General features: G+C 45.5%; 1 long non-coding RNA gene across 3 annotated transcripts in view; it reads right to left on the reverse strand.

Annotated features, from left to right (window-relative positions):
- LOC144891663 (uncharacterized) overlaps positions 1-27,348 on the reverse strand; it is a 166,383-nt gene that overhangs the window by 82,832 nt on the left and 56,203 nt on the right. For all 3 annotated transcript variants that reach the window (XR_013623011.1, XR_013623010.1, XR_013623009.1), the window contains exon 2: positions 18,345-18,614. This is a non-coding gene — a long non-coding RNA (uncharacterized LOC144891663). The remainder of the gene's footprint in view (positions 1-18,344; positions 18,615-27,348) is intronic.

Below are 27,348 nucleotides of genomic sequence, written 5' to 3' on the forward strand. Positions count from 1 at the left end.
GCCGGGAGCACACAAATCAGTAAGAACGGCACAAAACATTGAACGTGTAAGGGAGTCAGTTTTGAGAAGTCCGCATCGCTCCAGCCGAAAGCATGCATCAGCCTTAAGAAATTCTCACACATCACTATGCCGCATATTGCATGAGGATTTAAACTTTTATCCCTATGAAATTCAAACTGTCCAGGAATTATGCCAAGATGATGAGATTGCCCACAATAATTTTTGTGAGGGAATGCCTGACCATGTTGCAGAATGTCATGAATAATTGGCGTCCAAGATTGTAGGAATGTGTCAGACGAAATGGTGCGCATCTCCTAGATGTTCTTTTCCACAAATAAATGGCATGTTCTGTACTTCACTTTCTTGTAAGAATTTGTTTTGAAATACAACTTTTTATTGCCTTTACACAAGTGTTAAAAATAACCAGATTTCTAGCTCACCCTGTATGTATATATATATATATATATATATATATATATATATATATATATATATATATATATACAGACTTGGCATTTAATATGGAATATTTTTTTTGTGGGGGTGAACTTACTTTTCAAGGTGTCTTAGAACCAAAAGTTCATTGGAATTATGTTGAAATTATTCTAGATTTTGTTAATGTGACCTTTAAAAGAAACAAAAACCACATTTGACATTTCGAAACAAATAAATTGATCCTTGAAAGTGATGTAAACTGATATCAAACTCAATTCATGGACAGTACTGCGTTAAACTTCTGTATGTTTTCCAGAAGTATCTCTTTATTTTGCACATTAGCCAAAATTTTTTTTAACAAAAACAAAAGAGTTAAATTACGACTGGGATTATGGACAGTAAAATTACAGTTCAGTACTTCGTGTAACCCCCACGAGCATTCAGGAGAGCACGTACACGTCGAGGCATGCTGTTCACGAGATTTGCCAAGGCTTGGATAGGAATCGCTTGCCATGCAGTGACAATAGCCTGCTGCATTTCATGCACAGAGGTCGGCTGCTGGTCCAAGTGGTCGATTTGACGCGTTAATTCTGCCCACAAGTTCTCTATCGGATTCATATCCGGGGACATGGCAGGCCACTCCATATGCTCTACACCACGGTCAGCAAGAAAGTGTTGGATCATGCGAGCACGATGAGGCCGTGCATTGTCATCTTGGAAGACAAAGTTTCCTTGAAAGGCTGCACGAGCAAATGGAAGCAATGTTTCTTCCAGATTAGCCCTGTACGTGAACTGGTTCAGGTTTCCATTCAGAACAACCAGGTCAGTTTTGCCCCCTGCATGAAAAGCAGCCCAAACGGTCACCCCACCACCTCCAGCTTGGACTCTTGGCACTATACAATCTTTGTTGTAGGCTTCATGCACTTGTCTGCGCACTCGGACGTGGCCATCTTGACGATAGACCAGAAATCTAGACTCGTCACTGAAGGTCACGTGATTCCAGTGTCCTGGCTGCCATTGACGGTGCTCTCTGGCCCACTGCAATCGGCGCTGGCAGTGTTGTCTGGTCAGGCATGGCTTTCTCAGGGGATGCCTGGCACGATAGCCTGCTTGAACCAGTCGTTGGTTGACTAACCTTCTGGATACAGGCACATTTGTCAGTTGCTGCCACTCAGCCCTAAGCCGATTAGCTGAATTGGTATGGCCATTGCGGACTAACCAGTGCAGCTGGCGATCATCCCTCCTTGTGGTTCTGCGGGGACGTCCTGGCCTCGGTATTGGAGTAGGGACACCCCTCTGAGCATTTCGTTTCAGGATCTTTGACACCTGACCTTGAGTGATGCCATACTGCCGAGCAATAGCACGCTGTTTCATGCCGTAATTTCGTAAAGCCACCACTCCATGACAAACAGCATTGTCGAGTTGACAGACCATCTCCAGAGGAAGCGGCAATAACTTTTGGAGACGTGCAGCAGTTGTTTTCCACTAATACAGAACGCAACAACCCTTGTATACCCGACTGTGAAGCCAATCATCAAATGCACCTGTCCGTACATTTTGCCACGCCACCTGTGATATAATCCTGTTGTTGGACTTCTTGCTGCGACAGACAATCAGTGACATGGTTCTTTTAACAAATAAATCACCAAAGTGTAAAAGAAACTCACCAGATTGATATACTGAGTTAAGAAAGTAAACCCAAGTCAAGAAAAAAAATATAATCCATATTAAATGCCAAGTCTGTATATATATATATATATATATAAAAATTATATATAAATATATATATATATATATATATATATATATATATATATATATAGTATATACAGTATATATATATATATATATATAATATATATATATATATATATATATATATATTATATTATATATATATATATTGTTGCGGACGCGGGTTAAAGATGTTATTTACCGAGCGGTGGTATGCCGCGACCTAACAGTTTCCCCGATTCTTCCCCAACCCAGACGTTGGCCAAATCGCGCTATGCCAAATCAATGGTAGAAAGGACACGACGACTGGGAAAAGAGGAAACGACTCAAGGGGTACAGTTCTCAAGACCTCCGGAGGAGGTATAATTACAGTGGTGGAGAAAAGGGGTAGATTACAAGGCAGTGAGGTAAAGACACAGAAGAGATGGGCACTTAATTACCGTCTTATCTTATCCCAGACAGACCACAGACAAACGGAACAAGGCAGACTTACACAGGGATTGATGGCAGGAAGGGACAGGTAGTTCGATGGCACAAGGTGCACCTTGGCTCAGGGACAGGATAAAGCACGGTCCAGAAGATGCGGGGAGGTGTCACAGCGCTCGGAGGGGACGTCTTGCTTTCTCTCAGCTCGGCGCGCATCTGACATCACCTCCCTCTCCCTGCGCATGCTCAGCGGGGAGTGACACGCCCTCGGCTGTTTGGCTCCGCCCCCACTGGGGCCGGTCCGCCACTTCCATTGGGTGCGGGGGTTACCGGGCTCCGCCCTTGATGAGTTAGCTGACAGGGAGCCCCTATTTGGTAACCCCGTCGAGCACATGTTCGATGGCGGCTCGTTGGGAAGGCCTGGTGCCCTCCCAACACCCCCCTACCAACCAAGCCGGAGTGAGGACGCTCACTCCCTGCGCTCGTTGTCGTTGTTGTTGTTGTTGTTGTTGTTGTTGAACTGTGAGGAAGAGCTGCGGGGAGGTATTGGGAGGTCCTAAACTTCCTAACGGTGCCATACAATCACATTCTGGTGCAACGAAGGGTCAGAATTAATGGAAACGAGTCCTTAACTGACATAGACTAAGAATAACTAGCAAGATGTCCTATAGTTGTCTTACATGAGATGCGGTGAACCTGGGCACGACATTTAATGGGGGAAATAGGGGGAGGTCGGGTCTACAGAGTGTTGTTTACAGAAAATGGGACTAGGGAATGGGGGATTGGGGATAGTTGGGAAGTATTGAGGAAATAGGGGAATATTTACAAGCGGATATGGATGGATGCAAATCCCATATCCGCAACATTGCACCCTTCTCTACCTCGGGGCGTCCCGACCCGATAAATTTTTACCTACTTTAGTGTGGCACTCAGATGTAGTTCCCTCTACTATTAACTCAACCCTGAGTGCGACAGTTTTACAGATGTTCACAAATGAGTAAATATGTCCTCCTGCGACGTTGCACCCTTCTCCTAACAGAAACACACCCACAGGATAACCGAATCGCGGAAAACATCCTCAAACTAAACATACAGCCGGTAGGGAGCATTATTTATACAACACTGATATTTACACTACGATCCAGGACCTGTTCTTTGAGGAACACATGCAGATGTTATGCATAGGGAGAGCACGCATGCCAGCATCGATACACCAACCCACGAGTGCCCTGTGGCCCTACGGCCTTTAATAATGTGCAGAGCACCCCGTCCAAGCACCAAAAGCACCACCCCATTACGCACAGTCAGCACCATCCGGTGCACCAATAAAGTGTTCATAAAAATGCACAATTAAGTGTCCATGGTCACCGGTGGTGTCGCAGCCGGCCGATGTTCTGCCGCTGGTCTTGCCTTCATGGAGTGCACTTGGCCTTCTGGCTTCTTTAGAAATAAAGAAAGGTGCCAACCGCGTCCATTTCTGAATTGTGGCCGTCAGGGGGGGCCAACTAAAAGTGGTTCACCTGTATGGCATAGGTGCCACGTTGACCCAGAGGTCCATCCACGGGTGGTGCTTGACCGCAAAAGAACTGCGGTCCATTGTGGGCGGCCACAAAAATTGCGGTCCATATGGTGTATCGATCCAGGCAGCAAGCAGCGGAAGTACAGGCCCACAACTGCGGAGCCAGCACCTCTCTCTCCTCTCTCTCTGCCCCAAAGCCAGTTCCTCGGAAGTGGGAGACAAAAGAAGACAAGTGAGTAAGGTGGTAAGGGCGCAAAAGTGCACGCAATACAAGGTAATGCACACTGGGGGCACATGGGAACCAGGTGAGACAGGTACGTTCCTACCGTATGCCCCCCCCCCCCCACCAGGTAACCTACATTGCCCCTCCCTTACCCCTTACTGTATCCACAAAACACAACACTACCCATAAACATCTACTTTACACATCAACAACGTCCCTACTGTCTTCCCCGTTCCTCCCATAAACCAAATTCGTCTTCTCTCCCTCCGAACCAATCAAATTTGCCATTTCCAACTCTCATCAAAATCTGCCATCTCCAACTCAACATCAAAATCTGCCATCACCAATTCATCATCAGTCCCTCCTAAGGAGGGAGAGATGGAATCACCCCAATGTCTCATCCACGTCGTGATGCGTCTCACAAATCCAAACAGCAATTCTCCTTTCCTGCAACACAAAACAAAGAAAACACAGGTGTGGAGTCATCAGCATCACCTCAGGTAAGTGGCTGCGTATGGTGCGACAGGTTCATCAATCCTAACTATTTCCGAAATGACTTTAACAACTTTACATTACCCGGGGTCTTTCCCTGCCAATCCATTGGCCAACTTACACTATGGGTTCTAAAAACCAATTCCCATTGACCAAACTGTGGTGCTTCTCAATTTGGGGTCTCACTCCCCCGATTCATCTCCCAGTGCCCTTGCACAATTTCTGGGCTGCGACGTGTAGCTCTCCCAGCAGGTCTACCCACCTGCACACCTCCACCACTGCAGTTGCCTCCCGAGCTTACCTGCTCCTTACCTAACCTATCTAACTGGGGAAGGCCCCTCCTGGCTCTGTCACCCCTTGGTGCCCTCTGGCACTGGGCTACCCGGGTCCGTCCTCCGGATCCTCGGGCCCCATCCACAACAACTACTACCGGCTCCCAGAGCCCACCTGCGGCCTCACCTGGCCGACATCCTCACAGTGGTGGAGTGCCCAAACCAACTACACACACTAACAGGCTACACGCCCAGCCATTTCCACAACACTAATGCACCCATCCAATCATCATTCTTCCACCCGCACCACAGATGCCAATATCCAACCACAATTTACCTATACCCTCTACCTAACACTTACACTACCCGCCCCGGGTATCCGTGATGGGGGTCCACTCTTCCCCCATTCACACCTTCGCACCACGCACACCACTCCGTACCACTTACTCCAACTCTCTCCACACCACTCATTCTCTGCTCCATATATTCCACACATCTGTACTTGCACACCTGTGCTCTCATACTTGGTGCCGCCTGCACCCTTCTCTCCCCCAAGCACATTCGCGCTGATCCACAACACTCACTACTCACCATGACACTCATCCGCAATGCTCTCTCATTCATCACTTGTACACTCACACACACCTCGGAGCATTGCCTCACCGATGCCTCATTTGAAGCTACTCACCAGCACTTCCATTCACACTGCATCATCTGCTCTGTCTACTCCCTGCTAAAACTCGTGCTCCTCCGTCTTCCCTTTAAACTATTGCGCTCCCACGTCATTATCATCCACACTAAGCTACTACGTCCCCACTACAGGTACCAAGTCTCTTACTTAAATCTGGTCACCTATAGTCACCTCTAGTCCCTATCATTGTAACCTAACCCACCCGGGCTAGTTTTCACTGCCATACACCCCATAATCTATAGCGCATTTGCCCCAATTTGTGAGGGATGACAGAGTTGCCATCCCACCACATCGGGCACCTCTCACTACCAATTTTGCACATCAAATTTCAACAAATCAAAAATTTGCCAATCACTACCCATCATCTGCCAATCATTACTGCCAATCCTTTGCCAATCATTAAAATTTTGTTTTTCTCTAATTTTGGGTCCAAAACACTAACCTCGTCATTACAGTTACGTCTCTGACCATTCTCAGAGAGCCTCCTCAGCGTCGACGAGTCTGGCATTTCACTCAGGCCAACTGGCACGGTCTTCAAGCAGCCATCAATCATCTGGACTGGTCTCCCATCTCTACCGCCTCTGACATCAACTCATCCTGGGAATTCTTTCAAAGTAAATTGCTCTCTCTCATGCACAGATTTATACCATCTCGTCTTCAGTTGTCATACCCTTCCTCCCGTCCATGGTACACGGAATCTTGTGGTGAGGCTGTTGCCCTGAAACAACTTGCTTTCGTCTCCTGGAAAGCAAATCCAACGGAAGGAAATCTCATTTCCTTTCACAAAGCCCGAAACAAGTGTGTGTCCACCCTCAGGAGAGCCAGGAAACAATATCTCACCATTCTCAAGACCGAACTCTCTTATCTGTCTCCCTCTTCCAAATCCTGGTGGCGTCTGGTCAAATCTGTTTCTGGTGTTTGTTCCCCCTCCATCCCCTCCCTCACCTCAAACGGCTTAACGGCTGACTCCGCACGTGAAAAAGCTGAATGCCTCAACTCTGTGTTTGCCTCTAAATCTTGTGTCCCAAACCCATCCCTCTCTGTACCCACCGTACCCAGTCGTACCCAGCTGCTCCTGGACTCTGTGTCCTTTCCTCCTGACAAGGTGGAAAAGTTTCTGGCAACCCTCGACTCTGATTCTGCAACTAGTCCTGACGGCATCAGCCCACGGGTCCTAAAATCATGTGCTTCTGCACTTTCACTCCCTCTTTCTGTTCTCTTCACCCTCTCTTTTGCTCAAGGTCATCTGCCATCTGCTTGGAAATCAGCCAACATCACCGCTTTGCACAAAAAAGGTGCAAAAACAGATCCCAGCAACTACAGACCAATCAGCCTTCTCCCAATTATCAGCAAAGTCATGGAATCCATCATTGCTTCAGATATTAAATCTTTCCTCTTCTCCAATGGCTTGATCTCTGATCATCAATTTGGTTTCAGACCTGGTCACTCTACTCTGGACATGCTGCTTCTGCTTTCTCAACAATGGATGGAGGTCCTCAACGCCAAACAGGAAATTAGAGCCGTCTCCCTTGACATTTCACGTGCCTTCGATACGGTCTGGCACCCTGCTCTGCTCTCCAAACTCTCCTCCTTTGGTATCCATGGAAATCTCCACGCATGGCTGGCGGACTTCCTCTCTGGTCGTAGTCAACGTGTGGCCCTGAATGGGTTTCTCTCATCTCCTCTTCCTGTTCAGGCTGGAGTTCCCCAAGGTAGTGTTCTGGGCCCTGTGCTTTTTCTGGTCTTCATCAATGATCTCTCTGACTCTCTTGAAAATCCTCTCTATCTCTTTGCTGACGACTCTACTCTCTGTCGCTCCATTCCTCATCCCTCAGATCGGCAGTCTGCAGCCTCCTCACTCTCTGCAGACCTGGACAAAATCACAGACTGGTCAAACAAGTGGAACATGTCTTTCAATCCTGACAAATCTCACACTCTTACAATGTCTCTCCGAAAGGACCGACTGGACAACCCTCCCATCTACTTTCTCAACAATCCTCTCCAAGAAGTTCTGTCGCTCAAGCTTTTGGGTCTCACTATCTGCCATGATCTTTCTTGGGAAAACCACATTTCCAAGCTGGCCTCCAAAGCCAGTCGCCGACTGGGCATCCTCCGTCGTGCGAAGTCCTTCCTTGGCACACCTGAGCTCCTCACCACATACAAGGCTTTCATCCGCAGCTCAATGGAATACTGTTCCCCCCTCTGGGCTGGTGCTCCTGCCTCACACCTTGCTCGGCTTCACGCTGTTGAGGCCAAAGCTTTCAGAATCATTGGAATCTCCTGCGATGTAGTCAACGCCGAGGGCCTTTCACTCACTCACCGCAGGCAGGTTGGTGGTCTTTCTGTCTTCTACCGACTCCTCTCCGGCCTTGCTCCCCCAGCTCTCTCTGTGCTCTGTCCCCCCAATATTCCTTCAGGTCGCACAAGATCTGCCTGCAACCCTCTTCTGGTTAAACTGCCAAAGTCTAGGCTCTCTGCTCACCTTCACTCTTTCATTCCCCTTTTCTCCCGCCTCTGGAACAAACTCCCCCACTCCCTTCAATCCCACTCCTCCCTCCAGGTCTTTAAAACAGCTGTTCACCACCATCTCTTATCTTCCCCCATCGAAAACCTTGATCTTTTCTACCCCCGGTAATTCACCCCAGAGTCCTTGCAGTGTTCATATGTTTTAATCCTCTCCCACCTCCCCCCAAGTCCTCCCGATGTCCCTGCTCTCAAATGTTGTGTTTGTGTCCTTCCCCCTCTCTTTTGTGTCCTTCCCCCTCTCTCCCCATCTTGTCTACCGCTCCCCTTGTTTTTTGTGTTTTGTGTGTCGGTTTGTCTTTTTGTGTGATTAATGTTAGCTCTTTCACGAGCCTCGATCTTGTATACAAAAAAAAAAAAAAAAAAAAAAAAAAACAGTCTACTTACTAATGCCTCTCGGTGCGCCAATTCACGTCTACAGCCCGGCTTCGTACAGCCGAGCAATGAACGCGGGTTGTTTTGTGCCAGCGGCTGGATACGTCCCGCATTCGGGGCAGGGACGGGGGCTTACCCGGCCCGAGACCCCACGCACCACCTCGGCACGGAGCCATCCCATGGCCCGATCTCGACCTGCCGGAATGCCTCAACAAAAAGGGGTCGCCATGACGACCCTTCCTATCGGGCTGCCCGCTCCGCTTTGTGGAGCACGGACGCGGCCGTTCAAAGTGCGGCCCAGCGTGGATCACGTATGGCGGTCCTTTCGAACCCGCCGTGGTTCGGATCCCCGCTGGTCCTCGCGGCACGCGAAGCTGCCCGACGCGCATCGAGGGCCCGATTCGGCTATAAGTCGCTCTAACCGCTAACCCGGTTACCGTCGATGCCTCACCTGCATGCTTACACCCAGCAGCCCGTTCCTTGCTCATACATCCAGCTGTTCCCATGCTCCTCGTCCTTGCACCTTCTCTTCCACACCCAGGTACACTCATTCCGCTCACAGACTTGGTCACACACCTGACCACCGAACACCTTGGCACACATTCGTCGCTCGCACACCTCACCAACACACCTCTTCGCGCCCCCTTCTCGGTCACCTCCTCTGTGACAATCACAGGTGTGCTCTCACTCGCACACCCAACCACGTGCCTCACTACCAACTCAAGTGTGCATTGCCACACACGCTCTACCATTCCAGGTGTGCATCCTTCCATTCCAGGTGTACATCCCTCCATTCCAGGTGTACATCCTCGCTCACCTGTCACAACCAACTCACGCTCCGTGTCACTCTCACCTCCACTCTTGACAACGCACTCACCCTTACTCTCGACAGCGCACTCTTTCCTCATGCACCTGTCCGTTACACACCTTTCTCGCGCACCCTCTCCCGTTACATCCTCTGTAACACTCACCACAGGCATGCATTCTCCCTCACTCTTGACAGCGCACTCTTTCCCCATGCACCTGTCCGTTACACACCTTTCTCGCGCACACTCTCGCGCACACTCTCCCGTTACACCCTCTGTAACACTCCTCACTACGCGCTTCCATGTGCTCCCTCGCACACGCGCTACGACCGACTCACTCTCGACAGCACACTCACTCCTTGGCGCGCACTTTTTCCTCACACACCCCAGAGTCGGACATTCTCGCACACCTTCTCTTTCGCACACCAGACCTGTCGCACACTTCACCAACGGCCTCTCACGAACACCCGGGTCCATCTCGACCACCAAGCTCATTAAATCACCTGGCGCATCATACGCACGACCATATTGGTCACCACTTACACCGGGTCCTCTTTCTCTTCGCTTCTCCTCCATCACCTGCGAATCCCTCATCCGGTTAATGAGCACATCATCACGATCCGAACACAGACTTTGGACCAATTCTTTTACTTCCTCTTTTATCTCTTTCTTATCCTCTCTCCGTCGCTTCTTAATTTCGCTCACCCCCTCTGCCACTTCTTCTAATTTCTGCTTCACCTCCTTCATCTCCTCGTGCACCCCCTTAAGTTCTTCCTCTAACTCCACCTTATTTTTTTCTACGTGCTCCCGCACCTCCCGCTCTTTAACCTCCATCACCTCTACCACCTTGTTCATTTTCCTCGTCAGGTCCTCATGTACCGTCTGACACTCTTTTTTAATTACCCCTACATCCTTTTTCATCTCCTTCTGTGTTGATTTTAAACCCTCTATTACCGCTGTGTTCTTCTTTACCTGGTCCCCCAACTCCTTTTGTCCCACTGTCAGCTGTTCTACTCCCAGCATCAACTCCTCTATACCACCTTGCAATTTTACAGTCCCCTTTCTCACCTCCTTCTCCATGCGCTCCTCACAGTGCCTCACCTCCTCGCGCACTCCTCCGACCTCCTCACTCACACCTCTTCTGATCTCCTCTCCCATCACTTGCATCTCCTGCCCAGATGCCACCCTCATCTGTTCCATTTCCTCCCTGTGAGCATCCAATTTAGTTTCTACCCCCATTCTGACCCCCTCTATCTGCTGCCCCATTTTTTAAACTTCCCTTTCCGCTTGGTCCCTCATGTCCCTCAATTTGCCTTCCATACTGTTTTCTAACCCCTCTAACCCCTTTTTCATCCCTTCCATTTGATTCTCTTGAGCGGCCATTCTGTTTTCTACCCCCGTTAACCCATGTTTCACCCCTTCTATCCCATTGTCTAACCCCTCTAATTTAGCTTCTAGCCGTTCCCCCATTTCTCCCATTTTGTCCCCCATTCTGCCCCCCAATCGCTCACTATCAGCCCTCATTTGCTCACTCTGAGCATCCATCCGGTTCCCCATTACCCCCATCATTCTGCTTTCCATTTCTTCGCTATTCTTGTCCATAAGGGCCTTCATTTGTATAAAAAAAAAAGGTTCAAATCCACCAGCGGCGCTGCTACGGTCGCGGGCGCGGTCGCCGTAGCCATGTGCGAGGCGCCATTTTGCGCGCCCGTAACCTCGTGCGTGAGGACGCCATTTTGCGAACCTGCCGCCCTCACTGCTTCGCTCTCCTCATGTCCCTCAATTTGGTCCTGGATCGACCCTGCCTCACTCTCCTCTACCGGAACCCAGCCGTCTTGATCTCCCATAGCGCGACTTTCAAAATTCGGGTTTTTGTAAAACAAAATCAAATTTCGGTGACTTGTAATTTTGAGCGCGTTAAGCGCGCTTCGGGTCCGTATCTCACGCCCAGACACCAATTGTTACGGACGCAGTTAAAGATGTTATTTACCGAGCGGTGGTATTGCCGCGACCTAACAGTTTCTCCGATTCTTCTCCAACTCACCCGATTCACCCAGACGTTGGCCAAATCGCGCTATGCCAAATCAATGGTAGAAAGGACACGACGACTGGGAAAGAGGAAACGACGCAAGGGGTACAGTTCTCAAGACCTCCGGAGGAGGGTATAATTACAGTGGTGGAGAAAAGGGATAGATTACAAGGCAGTGAGGTAAAGACACAGAAGAGATGGGCACTTAATTACCGTCTTATCTTATCCCAGACAGACCACAGACAAATGGAACAAGGCAGACTTACACAGGGATTGATGGCAGGAAGGGACAGGTAGTTCGATGGCACGAGGTGCACCTTGGCTCGGGGACAGGATAAAGCATGGTCCAGAAGATGCGGGGAGGTGTCACAGCGCTCGGAGGGGACGTCTTGCTTTCTCTCAGCTTGGCGCGCATCTGACGTCACCTCCCTCTCCCTGCGCATGCTCAGCGGGGAGTGACACGCCCTCGGCTGGTTGTTCTGCCCCACTGGGGCCGGTCCGCCGCTTCCATTGGGTGCGGGGGTTACCGGGCTCCGCCCTTGACGAGGAGCTGACAGGGAGCCCCTATTTGGTAACCCCGTCGAGCACATGTTCGATGGCGGCTCGTTGGGAAGGCCTGGTGCCCTCCCAACACCCCCTACCAACCAAGCCGGAGTGAGGACGCGCACTCCCTGTGCTCGTTGTCGTTGTTGTTGTTGTTGTTGTTGTTGTTGTTGAACTGTGAGGAAGAGCTGCGGGGAGGTATTGGGAGGTCCTAAACTTCCTAACGGTGCCATACAATCACATTCTGGTGCAACGAAGGGTCAGAATTAATGGAAACGAGTCCTTAACTGACATAGACTAAGAATAACTAGCAAGATGTTCTATAGTTGTCTTACATGAGATGCGGTGAACCTGGGCACGACATTTAATGGGGGAAATAGGGGGAGGTCGGGTCTACAGAATGTTGTTTACAGAAAATGGGACTAGGGAATGGGGGATTGGGGATAGTTGGGAAGTATTGAGGAAATAGGGGAATATTTACAAGCGGATATGGATGGATGCAAATCCCATATCCGCAACAATATATATATATATATATATGTATACACTTTATCATCTCCGCTACCAACACAAACTTTGACTTATTTATTTATATACACATTACCATCTCCATTCTTGTAATCTACAGCATCGGTGCTGCCGAAGCAGTTTCTTGGGAAGGGTTATACTGGGTGGTTTGCCATTGCTCGGGGCAGAAACTTAGAATTTGTTCAGGTTGCCAGCGACAGCTCACCTATTTTTTGGGGGGACGACCGTGACATCTTTAACGTCCATCATCTAATGCCAGTAGACGGGATGTCAGTTTAACGTCCATCTGAGGGATGGCACACACATTTATGATTCACTGTGATTACAGTTTATACCTTGGTCCAAGATTCGAACCCAGGCTAGACAACTGAGCGGCGGGGAGTGTGCGTACCTTTCGGTCTCGGCCTTTATGCGCCAGCCAATATCATCTCAACTACCAACACAAAAAGGTCTGTACAACTCATTTTCGTCATAATTTTAGTCTGAAGGTTTAGACAGATGGAGGTATTAATGCTGACAGGCACCATTCTTTAAAGTGTGACTCGAATGAGTCATTCGGAGGAGTTGGAACGTTATTTATAGTGGAAGTGGTAAAGTTAGAATGTTTTATACTCATTAGAAGTTGTTGACCTCTAAAGACAAAAAGGATAAAATTGACAGGGTAAAGCAAGTGGAATAATAGGCACACATTTTAACCTGCTGTCAGCATGACGTCACTGGACGAGTTTGTGACCTGTGCCATATCCTGTGCATAAATAACAGATGTTCTGGATGTAGTCTTTCGACAGGTATTAAAAATAGGAAAGAAAGACTCACGGATTCTTTATGAACTATAAGGAAAGTTTATATTAGACTTTTGAATAGTAAATCGATACACTAATCGATTATATCAGTGGTGTAAGTGCCTCCCAATGATTTGTATCTTAAATTTATTATTTAGTATCAGAGGTATCCGGCGTCGCCCGGCGCTGTTCTAATCCTGTTGGCATTTTGAAGAAATTAATATTTTGTGGGGGCTATTTTTTGTGGTGGCCTAAGCTACTTGCCGACACAAACTAAGGAATGAAGTCCGGCATCATTTAATATTTTACCTTTCACGTTGCTACAAAGACGTGAGGCACTATTAGAGCGATTAAAAATAAATCACAAGAATATTCCCTCATCCTTTTTTATATTCCCTAATTATATTCCCTAAAATATTATAATTCTAAATATTCTAATAATATTCCCTAATTCCCTAAAAATAAATCACAAGAATATTCCCTCATTCTTTTTTATATTCCCTAATTATATTCCCTAAAATATTATAATTCTAAATATTCTAATAATATTCCCTAATTCCCTAAAAATAAATCGCAAGAATATTCCCTCATTCTTTTTTATATTCCCTAATTATATTCCCTAAAATATTCTAATTCTAAATATTCTAATAATATTCCCTAATTCCCTAAAAATAAATCACAAGAATATTCCCTCATTCTTTTTTATATTCCCTAATTATATTCCCTAAAATATTATAATTCTAAATATTCTAATAATATTCCCTAATTCCCTAAAAATAAATCGCAAGAATATTCCCTCATTCTTTTTTATATTCCCTAATTATATTCCCGAAAATATTCTAATTCTAAATATTCTAATAATATTCCCTAATTCCCTAAAAATAAATCACAAGAATATTCCCTCAGTCTTTTTTATATTCACTCATTATATTCCCGAAAATATTCTAATTCTAAATATTCTAATAATATTCCCTAATTCCCTAAAAATAAATCACAAGAATATTCCCTCATTCTTTTTTATATTCCCTAATTATATTCCCTAAAATATTCTAATTCTAAATATTCTAATAATATTCCCTAATTCCCTAAAAATAAATCGCAAGAATATTCCCTCATTCTTTTTTATATTCCCTAATTATATTCCCTAAAATATTCTAATTCTAAATATTCTAATAATATTCCCTAATTCCCTAAAAATAAATCACAAGAATATTCCCTCAGTCTTTTTTATATTCACTCATTATATTCCCGAAAATATTCTAATTCTAAATATTCTAATAATATTCCCTAATTCCCTAAAATATAAATCACAAGAATATTCCGTCAGGTCGCACAAGATCTGCCAGCAACCCTCTTCTGGGGAAATTGCCAAAATCAAGACTCTCTGCTCACCTTCACTCCTTCATTCCTCTTTACTCCCGTCTCTGGAACAAACTCCCTCACTCTCTTCAATCCCACTCCTCTCTTCAGGTCTTTAAAACAGCTGTTCACCACCATCTCTTACCTTCCCCCATCCAAACCTTGATCTTTTCTACCCCCGTTAATTCACCCCAGATCCACTTTTTTGAAATACTGACTTTTTTCCTGGAAGTCCTCGTAGTGTCCATGTGTTTTATACTTCTCCCACCCCCCCCCCCCCATCCCATGCCCCCGCCCCTCCCCAAGCCCAAGCCCTCTCCCTCCCACAGATCTCCCGATGACCCTGTTGTACTTGTGTGCTTCCCTCTCCCTCCCCATCTTGTCTCCCGCTCCCTTTATTATATGTTTTATGTGCCCGTTTATATTTTTCCTCTAAAACTCGCCTCTCCCGCCTGAAACATTTTTCAGCACTCACTGAAGAACCTCTGAATGTTTGACAAAGATTCATTTGGCCATCTCTGAAAAAAATGGTGACAGACAGACAGATAAACATCTCTTCAAGAGTATAGATAAGAAATGCTTATTATTTTTTACAGTTTAAGGCTTTAAGCCATTCAGACAGCAAATTGGTAGGCAAGTTCATGCTCTCATGGCATTGTGATGGATAAGTGCAATTCACTGTCAGCAGGCTTTCCTGCCTCTTCTCTCAAACTACTTTAACTTATTTAAAACTCGGAAGAGCACCTGTCCCTAGTGACGGGAAAAGCAAGCAAAGGTATCCGTCCTGGGTAATAGGAAAAGTTAATATTTCAATTTACATTATTTTGTGGACTTTAAAAAGGTTAATTGTGTTGAACTCTTGGTTTTACTCAGAGCCAAAACTCTGAGCTACTTACACCACCCACTGTGTGAAATTGTGGTGTAGCATCGAGCGGTGCAGGTTCAGTTTGTCTAAAAGAGGGCAAAATATCCTGCTTGCAAAATTAAATTTAGCATCAACATTATTTATGCCTGTTCTCCCCTCATTTCAAAAGTGAATGTTGAGCTTTTCAAACACAGCATCGGAAACGACCGCCCTAAACGGGAGACAGACAAACGCACAGACAGAAATCACAGTTCAAAATATATAATAGATGACTTCTCTTCCAAGGAACTTCAACACAGAAAGAGACCATTCAGCCCATAAAGCCTGAACAATGGTTCAACCTATGACAGTTTTTTGTATACAGAATCCAGGGTCATGGAAGAGCTAGAACACTGAACAGATAAGGGCGCAACAGGACAAAAGGAACAGACGAGAAAGGGGGGGGGGGGGGTGGGGGGGGTGACACCAACAGCAGAGTTGAAGGATAAAATAAAGGGAGACTTGGACAAACAATGGGGTGGGGATTTCTCATCCCTCTGGAGTGGAATGGACATGGTGGATACAGAAGGAAACGTCTTCCCTCCCCCACATCCCTCTTCCCCCATTTTCCCCTCCCTTCCCTCTCCTTTCCTCCTACCCTCTCCCTACCCTTCACCTCTCTCCCCGTACCTCTCTCCCCTCCCCTCTCACCCCTCTCTCTGTGCCGGGCTCTATCCTTTTGAGCAGACTGTAAATGTATTTTCTAATAATACTGCTGATAATAAATGATAATACTGCTGTAACACTAACGAATGTCAGTCCCTCGATAATTAAATTTAAGTACAGTATATCTTGCACCTCTTTGAAGTTTATTATTAAACGTTATATTTGGTCACACTGCTAAATGGAAATTTTATTTCATTAAATGATAGCCTAGCTTGCACTGCAACCTTTGTTCAAAGACTTTCAGTATAGGCTACTGTTATTAACAACACCCACATGGTTTGTTTAACGTTGTGATCATCCTCATACTCGTCGGTGCCAGCTTCCTGAGCAAGGGTTTTACTGGGTGATTTGCCATTGCCTTCCCAGTGGTAGCTCGGGCAGGAATTTGTAATTTGTTCACAGTGCCACCGATAGCTCGTCTACTCTTTGCGACGGACACAGTGGGGGACACAGTGGGGCGTCCACCAACTAGACGGACACAGTGGGGCGTCCGTCCAACAACCACATTGATGATTCACCCAGTCTGTGAAACACCAGGATGACCGTTTATAACTGGGTGGACATTCAAACCCAGGTTTGAATAGCTTATAAGAGACAGCTTATAAGGTGGACATATCTCTTTTAAGGTAGACAGCTTATAAGAGAGTGTGCATAACCTGAGGCCATCCTGTCAGCCGAGGTGGTATCTTAATGCACTATTGATAAACAAACTGTTAATCCATGTTGTTTTTGGTTCACGAGTTATCAAACAGAGTGACCACTATATTCGTCATGGGTGTGTATCTGTGTGTCTGTCTGTCCGCAGCATAACTACCCGATAATATCATCCGATCTTGATGAAACTTGGGTGGGAGGTTGATATCATGATCTAGCTGTGTCCTGCCTAGAGTGGGCGTATTGCGCCCATTGTGGGCGGAGCCACGCCCCAAAAAGATGTCTTTTTAGGGGGTAATCGATTTCGAGCTACATCTTCTCCGAGGGGTTTGGTGGAATCTGACAGGGGTTTCGATATTTGGTTAGGCCAATGTCATGTGTCTAGCCCCACGGAGCTAGATTTTTCATTTTCGCCCCAAGGTCAAGGTCACAAGGTCACGAAATTTTGAAAAGTCGATTTTTGATGGTTTTATTACATTGTTCACTTGCTGAAAGGGTGAAATGTCGTACATGTTCTTATATTATCACATACATCATGAAATACAAGTTTTCCAACAAATTTCAGAATCTTCGACCTTTGACCTTTGAAGGTCACAAAGGTCAAATTTTCAAAGTTGTCGGAATCAAACCGAACTTTCGGTATTGTGTAGCTAACCTCATAACTGATTATACATTATTTTCTATCTCATTTCATGGTCAGTAACCTTCGTTTTGACATTTCAAGGTAACAAAGGTCAAATTTTCAAAGTTGTCGGAATCGAACCGAATTTTCGGTATTGTGTAGCTAACCTCATAACTGATTATACATTATTTTCTATCTCATTTCAAGATCAGTAACCTTCGTTTTGACATTTCAAGGTCACAAAGGTCAAATTTTCAAAGTTGTCGGAATCGAACCGCATTTTTGGTATTGTGTAGCTAACCTCATAACTGATTATACATTATTTTCTATCTCATTTCAAGGTCAGTAACCTTCGTTTTGACATTTCAAGGTCACAAAGGTCAAATATTCAAAGTTGTCGGAATCGAACCGAATTTTCGGTATTGTGTAGCTAACTAGTCTCATAACAGATAATACATTCCTATTTATATATTTTCAATGTCGGTTTTGACCTTTGTCATTGAATACCGCTCGCTCGTGAACCATCGTCGTCTGCTGACTTGTTATACGTTTAAAATGTATCTCGTTTGGTATCGTGCATTTCTTCTGGTTGAATGTTGAGCTTTGTCTGTGTGCAGAGCTTTTAAAATGCAGTACGGGAAGCGGCCACAGTAAACGTGAGACAGACGAACATACGAACATACAAATGTATGGAGAGACAATTCACATTATACATATATATATATAATAAATATATATATATACATGGACATGATGGTCACCTTTTCATTGATAACAGGAGGCTTGAAAAGAGCATTAGCTTTGCTCCACTGACAAATCAGACCAGGGTAGATGTCAGACACGAGCTGGTCCACTGGGTAGTTCCTCCTGTCATCTTCACTTTGCTCCCTCAAGTAGATGCCATACCTCAGGATATCCCTCACAGTTGGCAGTTCAGACACCAACAGCTCCTGCCCAGTGCCAACAAGATTACTTAAATGAGAACTTGATTTCATCCTTGTTCTGACTTGAGCCATTTTTAGTAGTTCACACTGAAATAAAAACAATAATACACAGGTAAGTATCCACTGCAGACAGATATTAAGGTATTACACAGGTATTACAGAAAACCGTCAAAATATTCACTTCACAGGTCACTATTTTCCTTCACATGTAACTCAGGCTAGCAATAGGTAAGTACACAAATCAATTAACAAATATAATATAAAACAAGGTAATTTACATCTAAAATTATTATCTATTTGTTCCTCAGGTTCCTAATCAAAAACGTACTTACTGGCAATGCCATAAGAAGAGAAGAGAAGACGGATGGATAAGGATTGCCAACCTCCTCAACATCGAGCTTTCAGCAACAAGATGGCTACAACTGCCGTCCCAACAGGAAGTTACCAAAATAAAAGCCCTAACTTCAAAATAAAAAACGTCTCTTTTTTCCAGAAGAATAGCAAAATAATCAAAAATATAATAATAATCAACTGCAAATTGATGTAGGTTAGGGTTATCAGAATTTTAAAAAAAACTCAGATTTGTGTTCTACACACCAAAATACGTAATATGAACACCCCTCTCAATTGATTTACAAAAAAAAAAGTATGGCCCGCCCTACTGAAACAATGTGCTCTGGACAGATGTGTCAAAGGTAGAGCTATTTGGCCACAGTACCAGAAGACATGTTTTGGCAAAAACCAAAGACAGCATTTGACCACAAGAACCTGATACCAACTGTAAAGCATGGTGGTGGAAATATTATGGTTTGGGGCAGCTTCGCTGCTTCAGGGCCTGGGCAGCTCTCCATCATAGAATCCACTATGAATTCTTCATTGTACCAGAGGGTGCTTGAGGATAATGTGAGGCCATCTGTTGGAAAGTTGAAGCTCAACTGAAGGTGGACCTTGCAACATGACAATGACCCTAAACATACCAGTAAATCCACCAAGGAATGGCTGAAAAGAAAGAAATGGAGGGTTCTGGAATGGCCAAGTCAAAGCCCGGATCTAAATCTCATTGAAATGTTGTGGGGGGATTTGAAACGAGCTGTGCATGCAAGAAACCACACAAACATCGCCCAGCTGAAAGAAATCTGCATGGAGGAGTGGGCAAAAATTTCTCCCAGTCGATGTCAGAGACTGGTAGACAGTTATAAGAAACGCCTACTTGAGGTTGTTTCTGCCAAAGGGGGCAATACCACCTATGAGAGCCAAGGGTGTACTTACTTTTTCCACATGCGAAATTTGCATTTATGTTTATTTAAATTACTAGGGCGTGCCTGTACTATATATATATCTAAAATTATATCCCCCCCCTCTATTTACATGAAATGGTTTGGTTCATTCGCAAATGGTTTGGTCCATTCGCAAAGCCAAAGCGAACGGCTTGCGAGTACGGTGACAATCCCCCCCCTCTATTTACATGAAATGGTTTGGTCCATTCGCAAAGCCAAAGCGAACGGCTTGCGAGTACGGTGACAATCCCCCCCCCTCTATTTACATGAAATGGTTTGGTCCAAAGCGAACGGCTTGCGGAGTTTGGTAAAGAAATCGCCATAGCTCGGTAACTACTTGTCCGATTAATATGAAACCTTGAAAAGGCACATCCTCGGGTCCCCAGCAATATACCTGGCAAGTTTCAAGTATATCGGACCCGTGGTTGTCGAGAAACAGCGGTCACAGACAAACGACACACAGACATACACACAGACATACAGAGATTACTGGAATTATAGATAGATACAATGGACTACAAAATGTAAATGTTTCATGATATTTGTTATATTATATTGTAGTGGTTACCTTATTCACATGTCGCGGTTATCTTATTCACATGTCGCGGTTAACTTATCCGCATGTGACGGTTACCAATACGATATGTTTGGTCTAACCCACGCACACGGGCTTTTGGTTGTGTGGTCGTGACGCACGCGCGGCTGTTGGAGCCACGCCCTCCGAAGAGGGTTCTTGGTTTTATATAAGCCGTTACGATTTCCGTTCGCGAGCAGTTTTCTGGAGATTTCTGTACAATAAACAAGCTTTGTACCCAACGAAATGGCCTCTTCTTGTCGTCTTTGGCAACTACTAAACTGGTGACCCCGTCGCCCCCGAACGTATTCGGGGGCCAAATGAACACGGCAGTATTGCGACCGCAATTTCTTCCACAAGACCTAAACTCGAACTGCCGGAGTTTTAGCAACGACGAGCAGCCATGTGGTTCGCGCATCGCGCTCGGTTCCTCCTCTACGACTAGAGGGGCGAACCAGCTCCGGGACCCTCCGAAGGAACGCCGTTACGAGGCGTTGGCGGCACGGCTACTTTGTCGCCTTCGCGCACACAGGCTGAGCACTGCTGCTCGTCGCCTCCGCGCACACAGGCAGAGTACTTCTGCTCGTCGCCTCCGCGCACACAGGCCGAGTACTGCTGCTCGTCGCCTTCGCGCACACAGGCCGAGTAATGCTGCTCGTCGCCTTCGCGCACACAGGCCGAGTACTGCTGCTCGTCGCCTCCGCGCACACAGGCCGAGTACTGCTGCTCGTCACCTTCGCGCACACAGGCCGAGTACTGCTGCTCGTAACCTTCGCGCACTGGAGCCTCGTTATCTTCGCGCGCACTGCTGCTCGCCACTCCCGCAATTTCTACTGCTGCAACTACAACTGCTACCGCTGCTCAGCACCCGCGGCCCGGCTCTGTTCCACCCACGGCCCGGCTCTGTTCCACCCGCGGCCCGGCTCTGTTCCACCCGCGGCCCGGCTCTGTTCCACCCGCGGCCCGGCTCTGTTCCACCCGCGGCCCGGCTCTGTTCCACCCACGGCCCGGCTCTGTTCCACCCGCGAACTGCAATCTCGGGAGGCCCGCGAGGAACCTCGGCAGCCCCCCCCCCCCCCCCGAGGACTTGACCAGCCCCTCGGTCGGCTCAACCCCACGGCTGCGTTTCTTCGTGCGTACCGAGGCCGGGCCCTGCTCGTGCCTTCTCGGCACTGCCGTGCGCGCCTGCGGACTACGTACACGCCCGTGGCGTGCCTTCTGGGGGGGGGGGGCGCATGTAGTGGTTACCTTATTCACATGTCGCGGTTATCTTATTCACATGTCGCGGTTAACTTATCCGCATGTGACGGTTACCAATACGATATGTTTGGTCTAACCCACGCACACGGGCTTTTGGTTGTGTGGTCGTGACGCACGCGCGGCTGTTGGAGCCACGCCCTCCGAAGAGGGTTCTTGGTTTTATATAAGCCGTTACGACTTCCGTTCGCGAGCAGTTGCTGGAGATTTCTGTACAATAAACAAGCTTTGTACCCAACGAAATGGCCTCTTCTTGTCGTCTTCGGCAACTACTAAAATATCACCTTTATCTTTCAATATTGTTGAAATGAAGATCAAATAGCTGTATGTTGAAATATGTTGAAAAAGTCAAAACTTTACATGGGGTGTACTTACTTTTTCACGTGACTGTATAACAGCCAGGTTCATATTTCAAGCTCGTAAATGTAAATGCATCACTGCAATACACAAGACCCTTCACTGGCTACCAATATGTACACTAACAGATAGAATTTTAAATTTTCTATCTATTAGTGCCAAGCACTAATAGATAGAAAGCCAAGCATACATTTTTTCCTGCCTACATTTCTGACGTAATCACATATTGCAATCCTGCAAGGAAGCTGCAGCATAACAATGGGGAGCTTCCCATAGTATATTGCACAAGGATGAATAATTATTATGAGTGAGCATTCTTCGGATATGCTCCTCTCCTCGGTACCTTTTAAAATTCATACAGCCTCTGTTACTAGAGATATGTGAACAAAATGCTACTGAAATTTATAGGCCTATTGTGTGTTGCACTGATAAGTCGGTATGCATGGTGTTTCAGTCTAGTTAGACAGGTAGGTTTAACCAGTTAGATGATTTTTATCTATGTTGTGATCAATTGACGCATGTTGACATGTATACGTACCTTTACTTAGTCACATGACATGTGTGACACGTCTCCGATATTAAGCAACAATATGACTACGTGTGCGAGCAAATATGCTCCTTCATAGGTTTTTCCTTTGCTCGGAAAAAAATTAAGTGTCATCTGTTTGAATTCTGCTGTTGTAGCTTGCACTGCTCAGCTTTATTTTGGGGGCAATTTTGTCTAATCATCTTTGCCCAAAATCACTCTTTACTATAACAATGCCCTTTTGTTGGTGGGCCTTACTAGTCAGCATTGTTCTTCTCAATCCTTTGTTATGCACAGAGTGATGTATTTCCAAGAACTGCTCAGGAAGTCAGTATATGGCTTTATAAATCGTGTGATGCTTATTGACAACAAACCTACAGTTTGTATAATACTGTGACGATGTCATATCAAACCTTTTATGCCTCCGTTGACGAAGTCACCGGACGCATTATGTTTTCAGGTTGTCTGTCCGTCCGTGATAGGTTTTCGTTACCACGATAACTTCTTGAGAACGGCTGAAGGTATCTCAGTCAAACCTGGTGCAGGTATGTATAATGCCGTAAAGATGAACTGATTCGAATTTGGAGTAACGAGGTCAAAGGCCAAAGGTCAGAGGTCATGTTAGGTAAAAATGCTTAACGATAACTTATGAACCAGGGATGGGATTCTGACCAAATTTGGTACAGTTATGTAGAATGATGTAATGATGAACTGATTATATTTTGGGGTCAATAGGTCAAAGGTCAAATGTCAAAGTGTGTAATAGGTCTGTAACTTGAGAACGGCTTAAGTGATCTAATTCAAACTTGGTACAGGTATGTATAATGATGTAAAGATTAACTGATTAGATTTGGGGGCAAAGGTCAAAGGCCAAAGTCTGTAATAGGTCTATAACTTGAGAACGGCTGAAGTGATCTAATTCAAACTTGGTACATGTATGTATAATGATGTAAAGATTAATTGATTAGACTTTGGGGTGAAAGATCAAAGGTCAAAGACAAATTCTGTAATATGTCTATAACTTGAGAACGGCTGAAGTGATCTAATTCAGACTTGGTACAGATATATGTATAATGATGTAAAGATTAACTCATTCGATTTTGGGGTCCAAACATCAAAAGCCCAAGATCAGAGGTCATGTCAGGTAAAAATGTGATACTTTGTGAACAGCTGAAGGGATTTAAATTAAAACTCGGTACAGTAATTTATAATGATGTAAACATGAACTGATTCGATTTTGGGGTCCCAAGGTCAAGAGGTCAAAGGTCGTGCCAGGTAAAAATGTGATAACTTGAGAACAGCTGAATTGATTTCAATCAAACTTGGTACAAGTATTATAATGATGTAATAATGTGGGTGGAGGCATATCGGTCGACGTCGTGATGTCGAAGAGTGTCGTTCTGCTTATTTTTATTATTATTATTATTGCTCATGTATATGAATTCTGTGTCTGCAATAAAGTTAAAGTTTAATTACAGTTTTAAAATCTCTACTGAAATCACATCTTTTGATCGTTGCTTTTTCCTAATTTCACTTTCGTTGCCCATTCTTTATGTGTAAAGGGCTTTGAGATTTTATTTCAAAATAAAGATCACTACATAATATTGATCGATTGCTTCATTGCATTAGATCACAAGGGTAGAATTTGTGTTTCACTGAATGTAGAGTGAGTTAGAGTGGTGGAACATTTGAGACAGAGCAACACGGACATCATGCAGTCAGTTATAAAAAAAAATTCTATAAATAACCAGTAAGAGCGCATACCGCCACCAGGCTGAACCGTTTACGTTTTGTAGCCCACTGTTAGGCCTGATCTGCATCCGGACCAGAAACCAAAATCGAATCGGCTTGTTCTTGTCACCTACCAAACTCATCCACCAAGTTTTGCCACAATCCGTCCACAACTTTTTGAAATATCATGCTATATATCATTTTGGTGCCATCTCTCAATGGTGAAGAATCACTTGGAAAATTAAGAAAAATTCAAATACCAGATCTGGATCCGGATGTTCACCAGAATTGAACCAGGTTGGCCTTATCACACACCCAATCCGTCCACCAAGTTTCGTCAGAATCTGTCCATAACCTTTTGAGATATTCTGCTCACAGACAAACAAATAGACAAACATGGATAAAAACACAACCTCCATCCATCCACCTTCCCCCCCCCCCTCTCCCCCATATACTTCCTATATGGCCTCACCCTCACCTCCCCTTACTCTTTTCTCCTACCAAACTTCTTTACCTTCTCTCCATAACTCTACTAACCATCTTTCTCTGTCCTATCATTTTCTCCTTAAAACTTTCTCAAATTGTGCTGCCTGCCCTCCCGTCATAAACAGTGCCTTCTGAAAGTATTCACACCCCTTGACTTTTTTCCACATTTTGTTTTGTTACAGCCTGAATTTAAAATGCATTGAATTGAGATTTTTGTTGCTGATTTACACATAATACCCTATAATGTCAAAGTGGAATTTTTTTATTATAAATGTTCACAAAATAATTTAAAATGAAGAGCTGAAATTTCTTGTGTCAATAAGTATATTTTTTATAATTTCTTGTGTCAATAATAATATAATGCAACCCCTTTGCTATGACACTCCATATTGAGCTCAGGTGTATCCAATTTCCTTTGATCACCCTCTAGATGTCTCTATAACCTGATTGGAGTCCACCTGTGGGCAATTCAATTGATTGGATGTGATTTAGAAAGAAACAAAGACTGGGAAAACAAGTGGAACATGTCTTTCAATCCTGACAAATCTCACACTCTTACGATGTCTCTACGAAAAGACCGACTGGACAACCCTCCCATCCACTTTCTGAATAATCCTCTCCAAGAAGTTCTGTCACTCAAGCTTTTGGGTCTCACTATCTGCCATGATCTTTCCTGGGAAAACCACATTTCAAATCTGGCCTCCAAAGCCAGTCGCCGACTGGGCATCCTCCGTCGTGCGAAGTCCTTCCTTGGCACACCTGAGCTCCTCACCACATACAAGGCTTTCATCCGCAGCTCAATGGAATACTGCTCTCCCCTCTGGGCTGGTGCTCCTGCCTCACACCTAGCTCGTCTTCACGCTGTTGAAACCAAAGCATTCAGAATCGTTGGAATCTCCCGCGATGAAGCTAACTCCAAGGGCCTCTCACTCACTCACTCACTCACCGCAGGCAGGTTGGTGGTCTTTCCGTCTTCTACCGACTCCTCTCTGGCCTTGCCCCCCCCCCCCAGCTCTCTCTGGGCTCTGTCCCGCAAATATTCCTACAGGTCGCACAAGATCTGCCTGCAACCCTCTTATGGTTAAACTGCCAAAATCAAGACTCTCTGCTCACCTTCACTCCTTCATTCCTCTTTTCTCCCGCCTCTGGAACAAACTCCCTCACTCTCTTCAATCCCACTCCACCCTCCAGGTCTTTAAAACAGCTGTTCACCACCATCTCTTATCTTCCCCCATCCAAAACCTTGATCTTTTCTACCCCCGCTAATTTCACCCCAATTCCACTTTTTTGAAATACCAACTTCTGTCCTGGAAGTCCTTGGTGTCCTTGTGTTTTATACTTTTCCCACCCCCCCCCCCTTCCCACGCCTCCTCCCCCCAAGCCCTCTCCCTCCCACACATCTCCCTGCTCTGAAATGTTGTGTGCTCTCAAGTGTTGTGTGCTCTCAAGCGTTTGTGTGCTTCCCCTTCTCTCCCCATCTTGTGTTCCGCTCCCTCTTTTTGTGTATTTTGTTTGTCTGGTTGATTTGTTTGTGAAGTAAATGTCAGCTCTTTCACGAGCCTCGATTCAGTATACAAAAAACAACAAAAAAAACACACTTTAAAAATAAGGTCCCACAGTTGACAGTGCATGTCAGAGCAGAGACACTACCATGAAGTCCAAGGAACTGTCCGTATAACTTTGAGGAGGAATAGATCTGGGGAAGGGTATAAAACAATTTCTAGATTGTAGAAAGTTCCCAAGAGCACAGAGAACTCCATAATTAGGAAATGGAAAGAATATGGAACTACCCAGACTCTTCCTAAAGCTGGCCGTCCGACCAAACTGAGCAACCGGCAAGGACCTTGGTCAGGGAGCTGACCATGAACCCAATGACCACTCTGATAGAACTAGAGTTCCTTGGCTGAGATGGGAGAACCTGTCAGAAGGACAACAGTCTCTGCAGCACTAAATCGAGGCTTTATAGGAGAGTGGCCAGACGGAAGCCACTCCTGAGAAAAGGCACATTACAGCACACCTACAGTTTGCAGAAAGGCACGTCAAAGACTGAGAGCACAAGGCAAAAGTTGTCTGGTCTGACGAGACAAAAATTGAACTCTTTGGCCTGAATGCAAAGTGCTACATGTGACAGAAACCAAACACAACTCATCAACCATCTAACACCAACCCTACCTTGGAGCATGGTTGTGGCAGCATCATACTATGGGGATGCTTTTCAGTGGCAAGGACTGGGAGACTTGTAAGGATATAGGGAACAATTATTAATGGAGCCAAATACAGTCAAATCGTTGAGGAGAACCTGTTTCAGAGTACAAAAGACCTCAGACTGTGGCGAAGATTTACGTTCTAATAGGACAATGACCCCAAGCATACAGCCAAAGCAAAACTGGATTAGCTTCAGGAGAAGAATGTGAAAGTCCTTGAGTGGCCCAGCCAAAGCTCAGACTTGAATACCATTGAGAATCTGTGGAATGACTTGAAGATTGCTGTTCATTGATGCTCCCCATCCAACTAGACAGAACTTGAGCAAATCCACAAGGAAGAATGGGAGAAACTCCCCAAATCCAAATGTGCAAAGGTGATGCAGACATACCCAAGAAGACTCGAAGCTGT

Source organism: Myxine glutinosa, chromosome 1 (assembly GCF_964187855.1).
Source record: "Myxine glutinosa chromosome 1, kmMyxGlut1.1, whole genome shotgun sequence".
NCBI lineage: Eukaryota > Metazoa > Chordata > Myxini > Myxiniformes > Myxinidae > Myxine > Myxine glutinosa.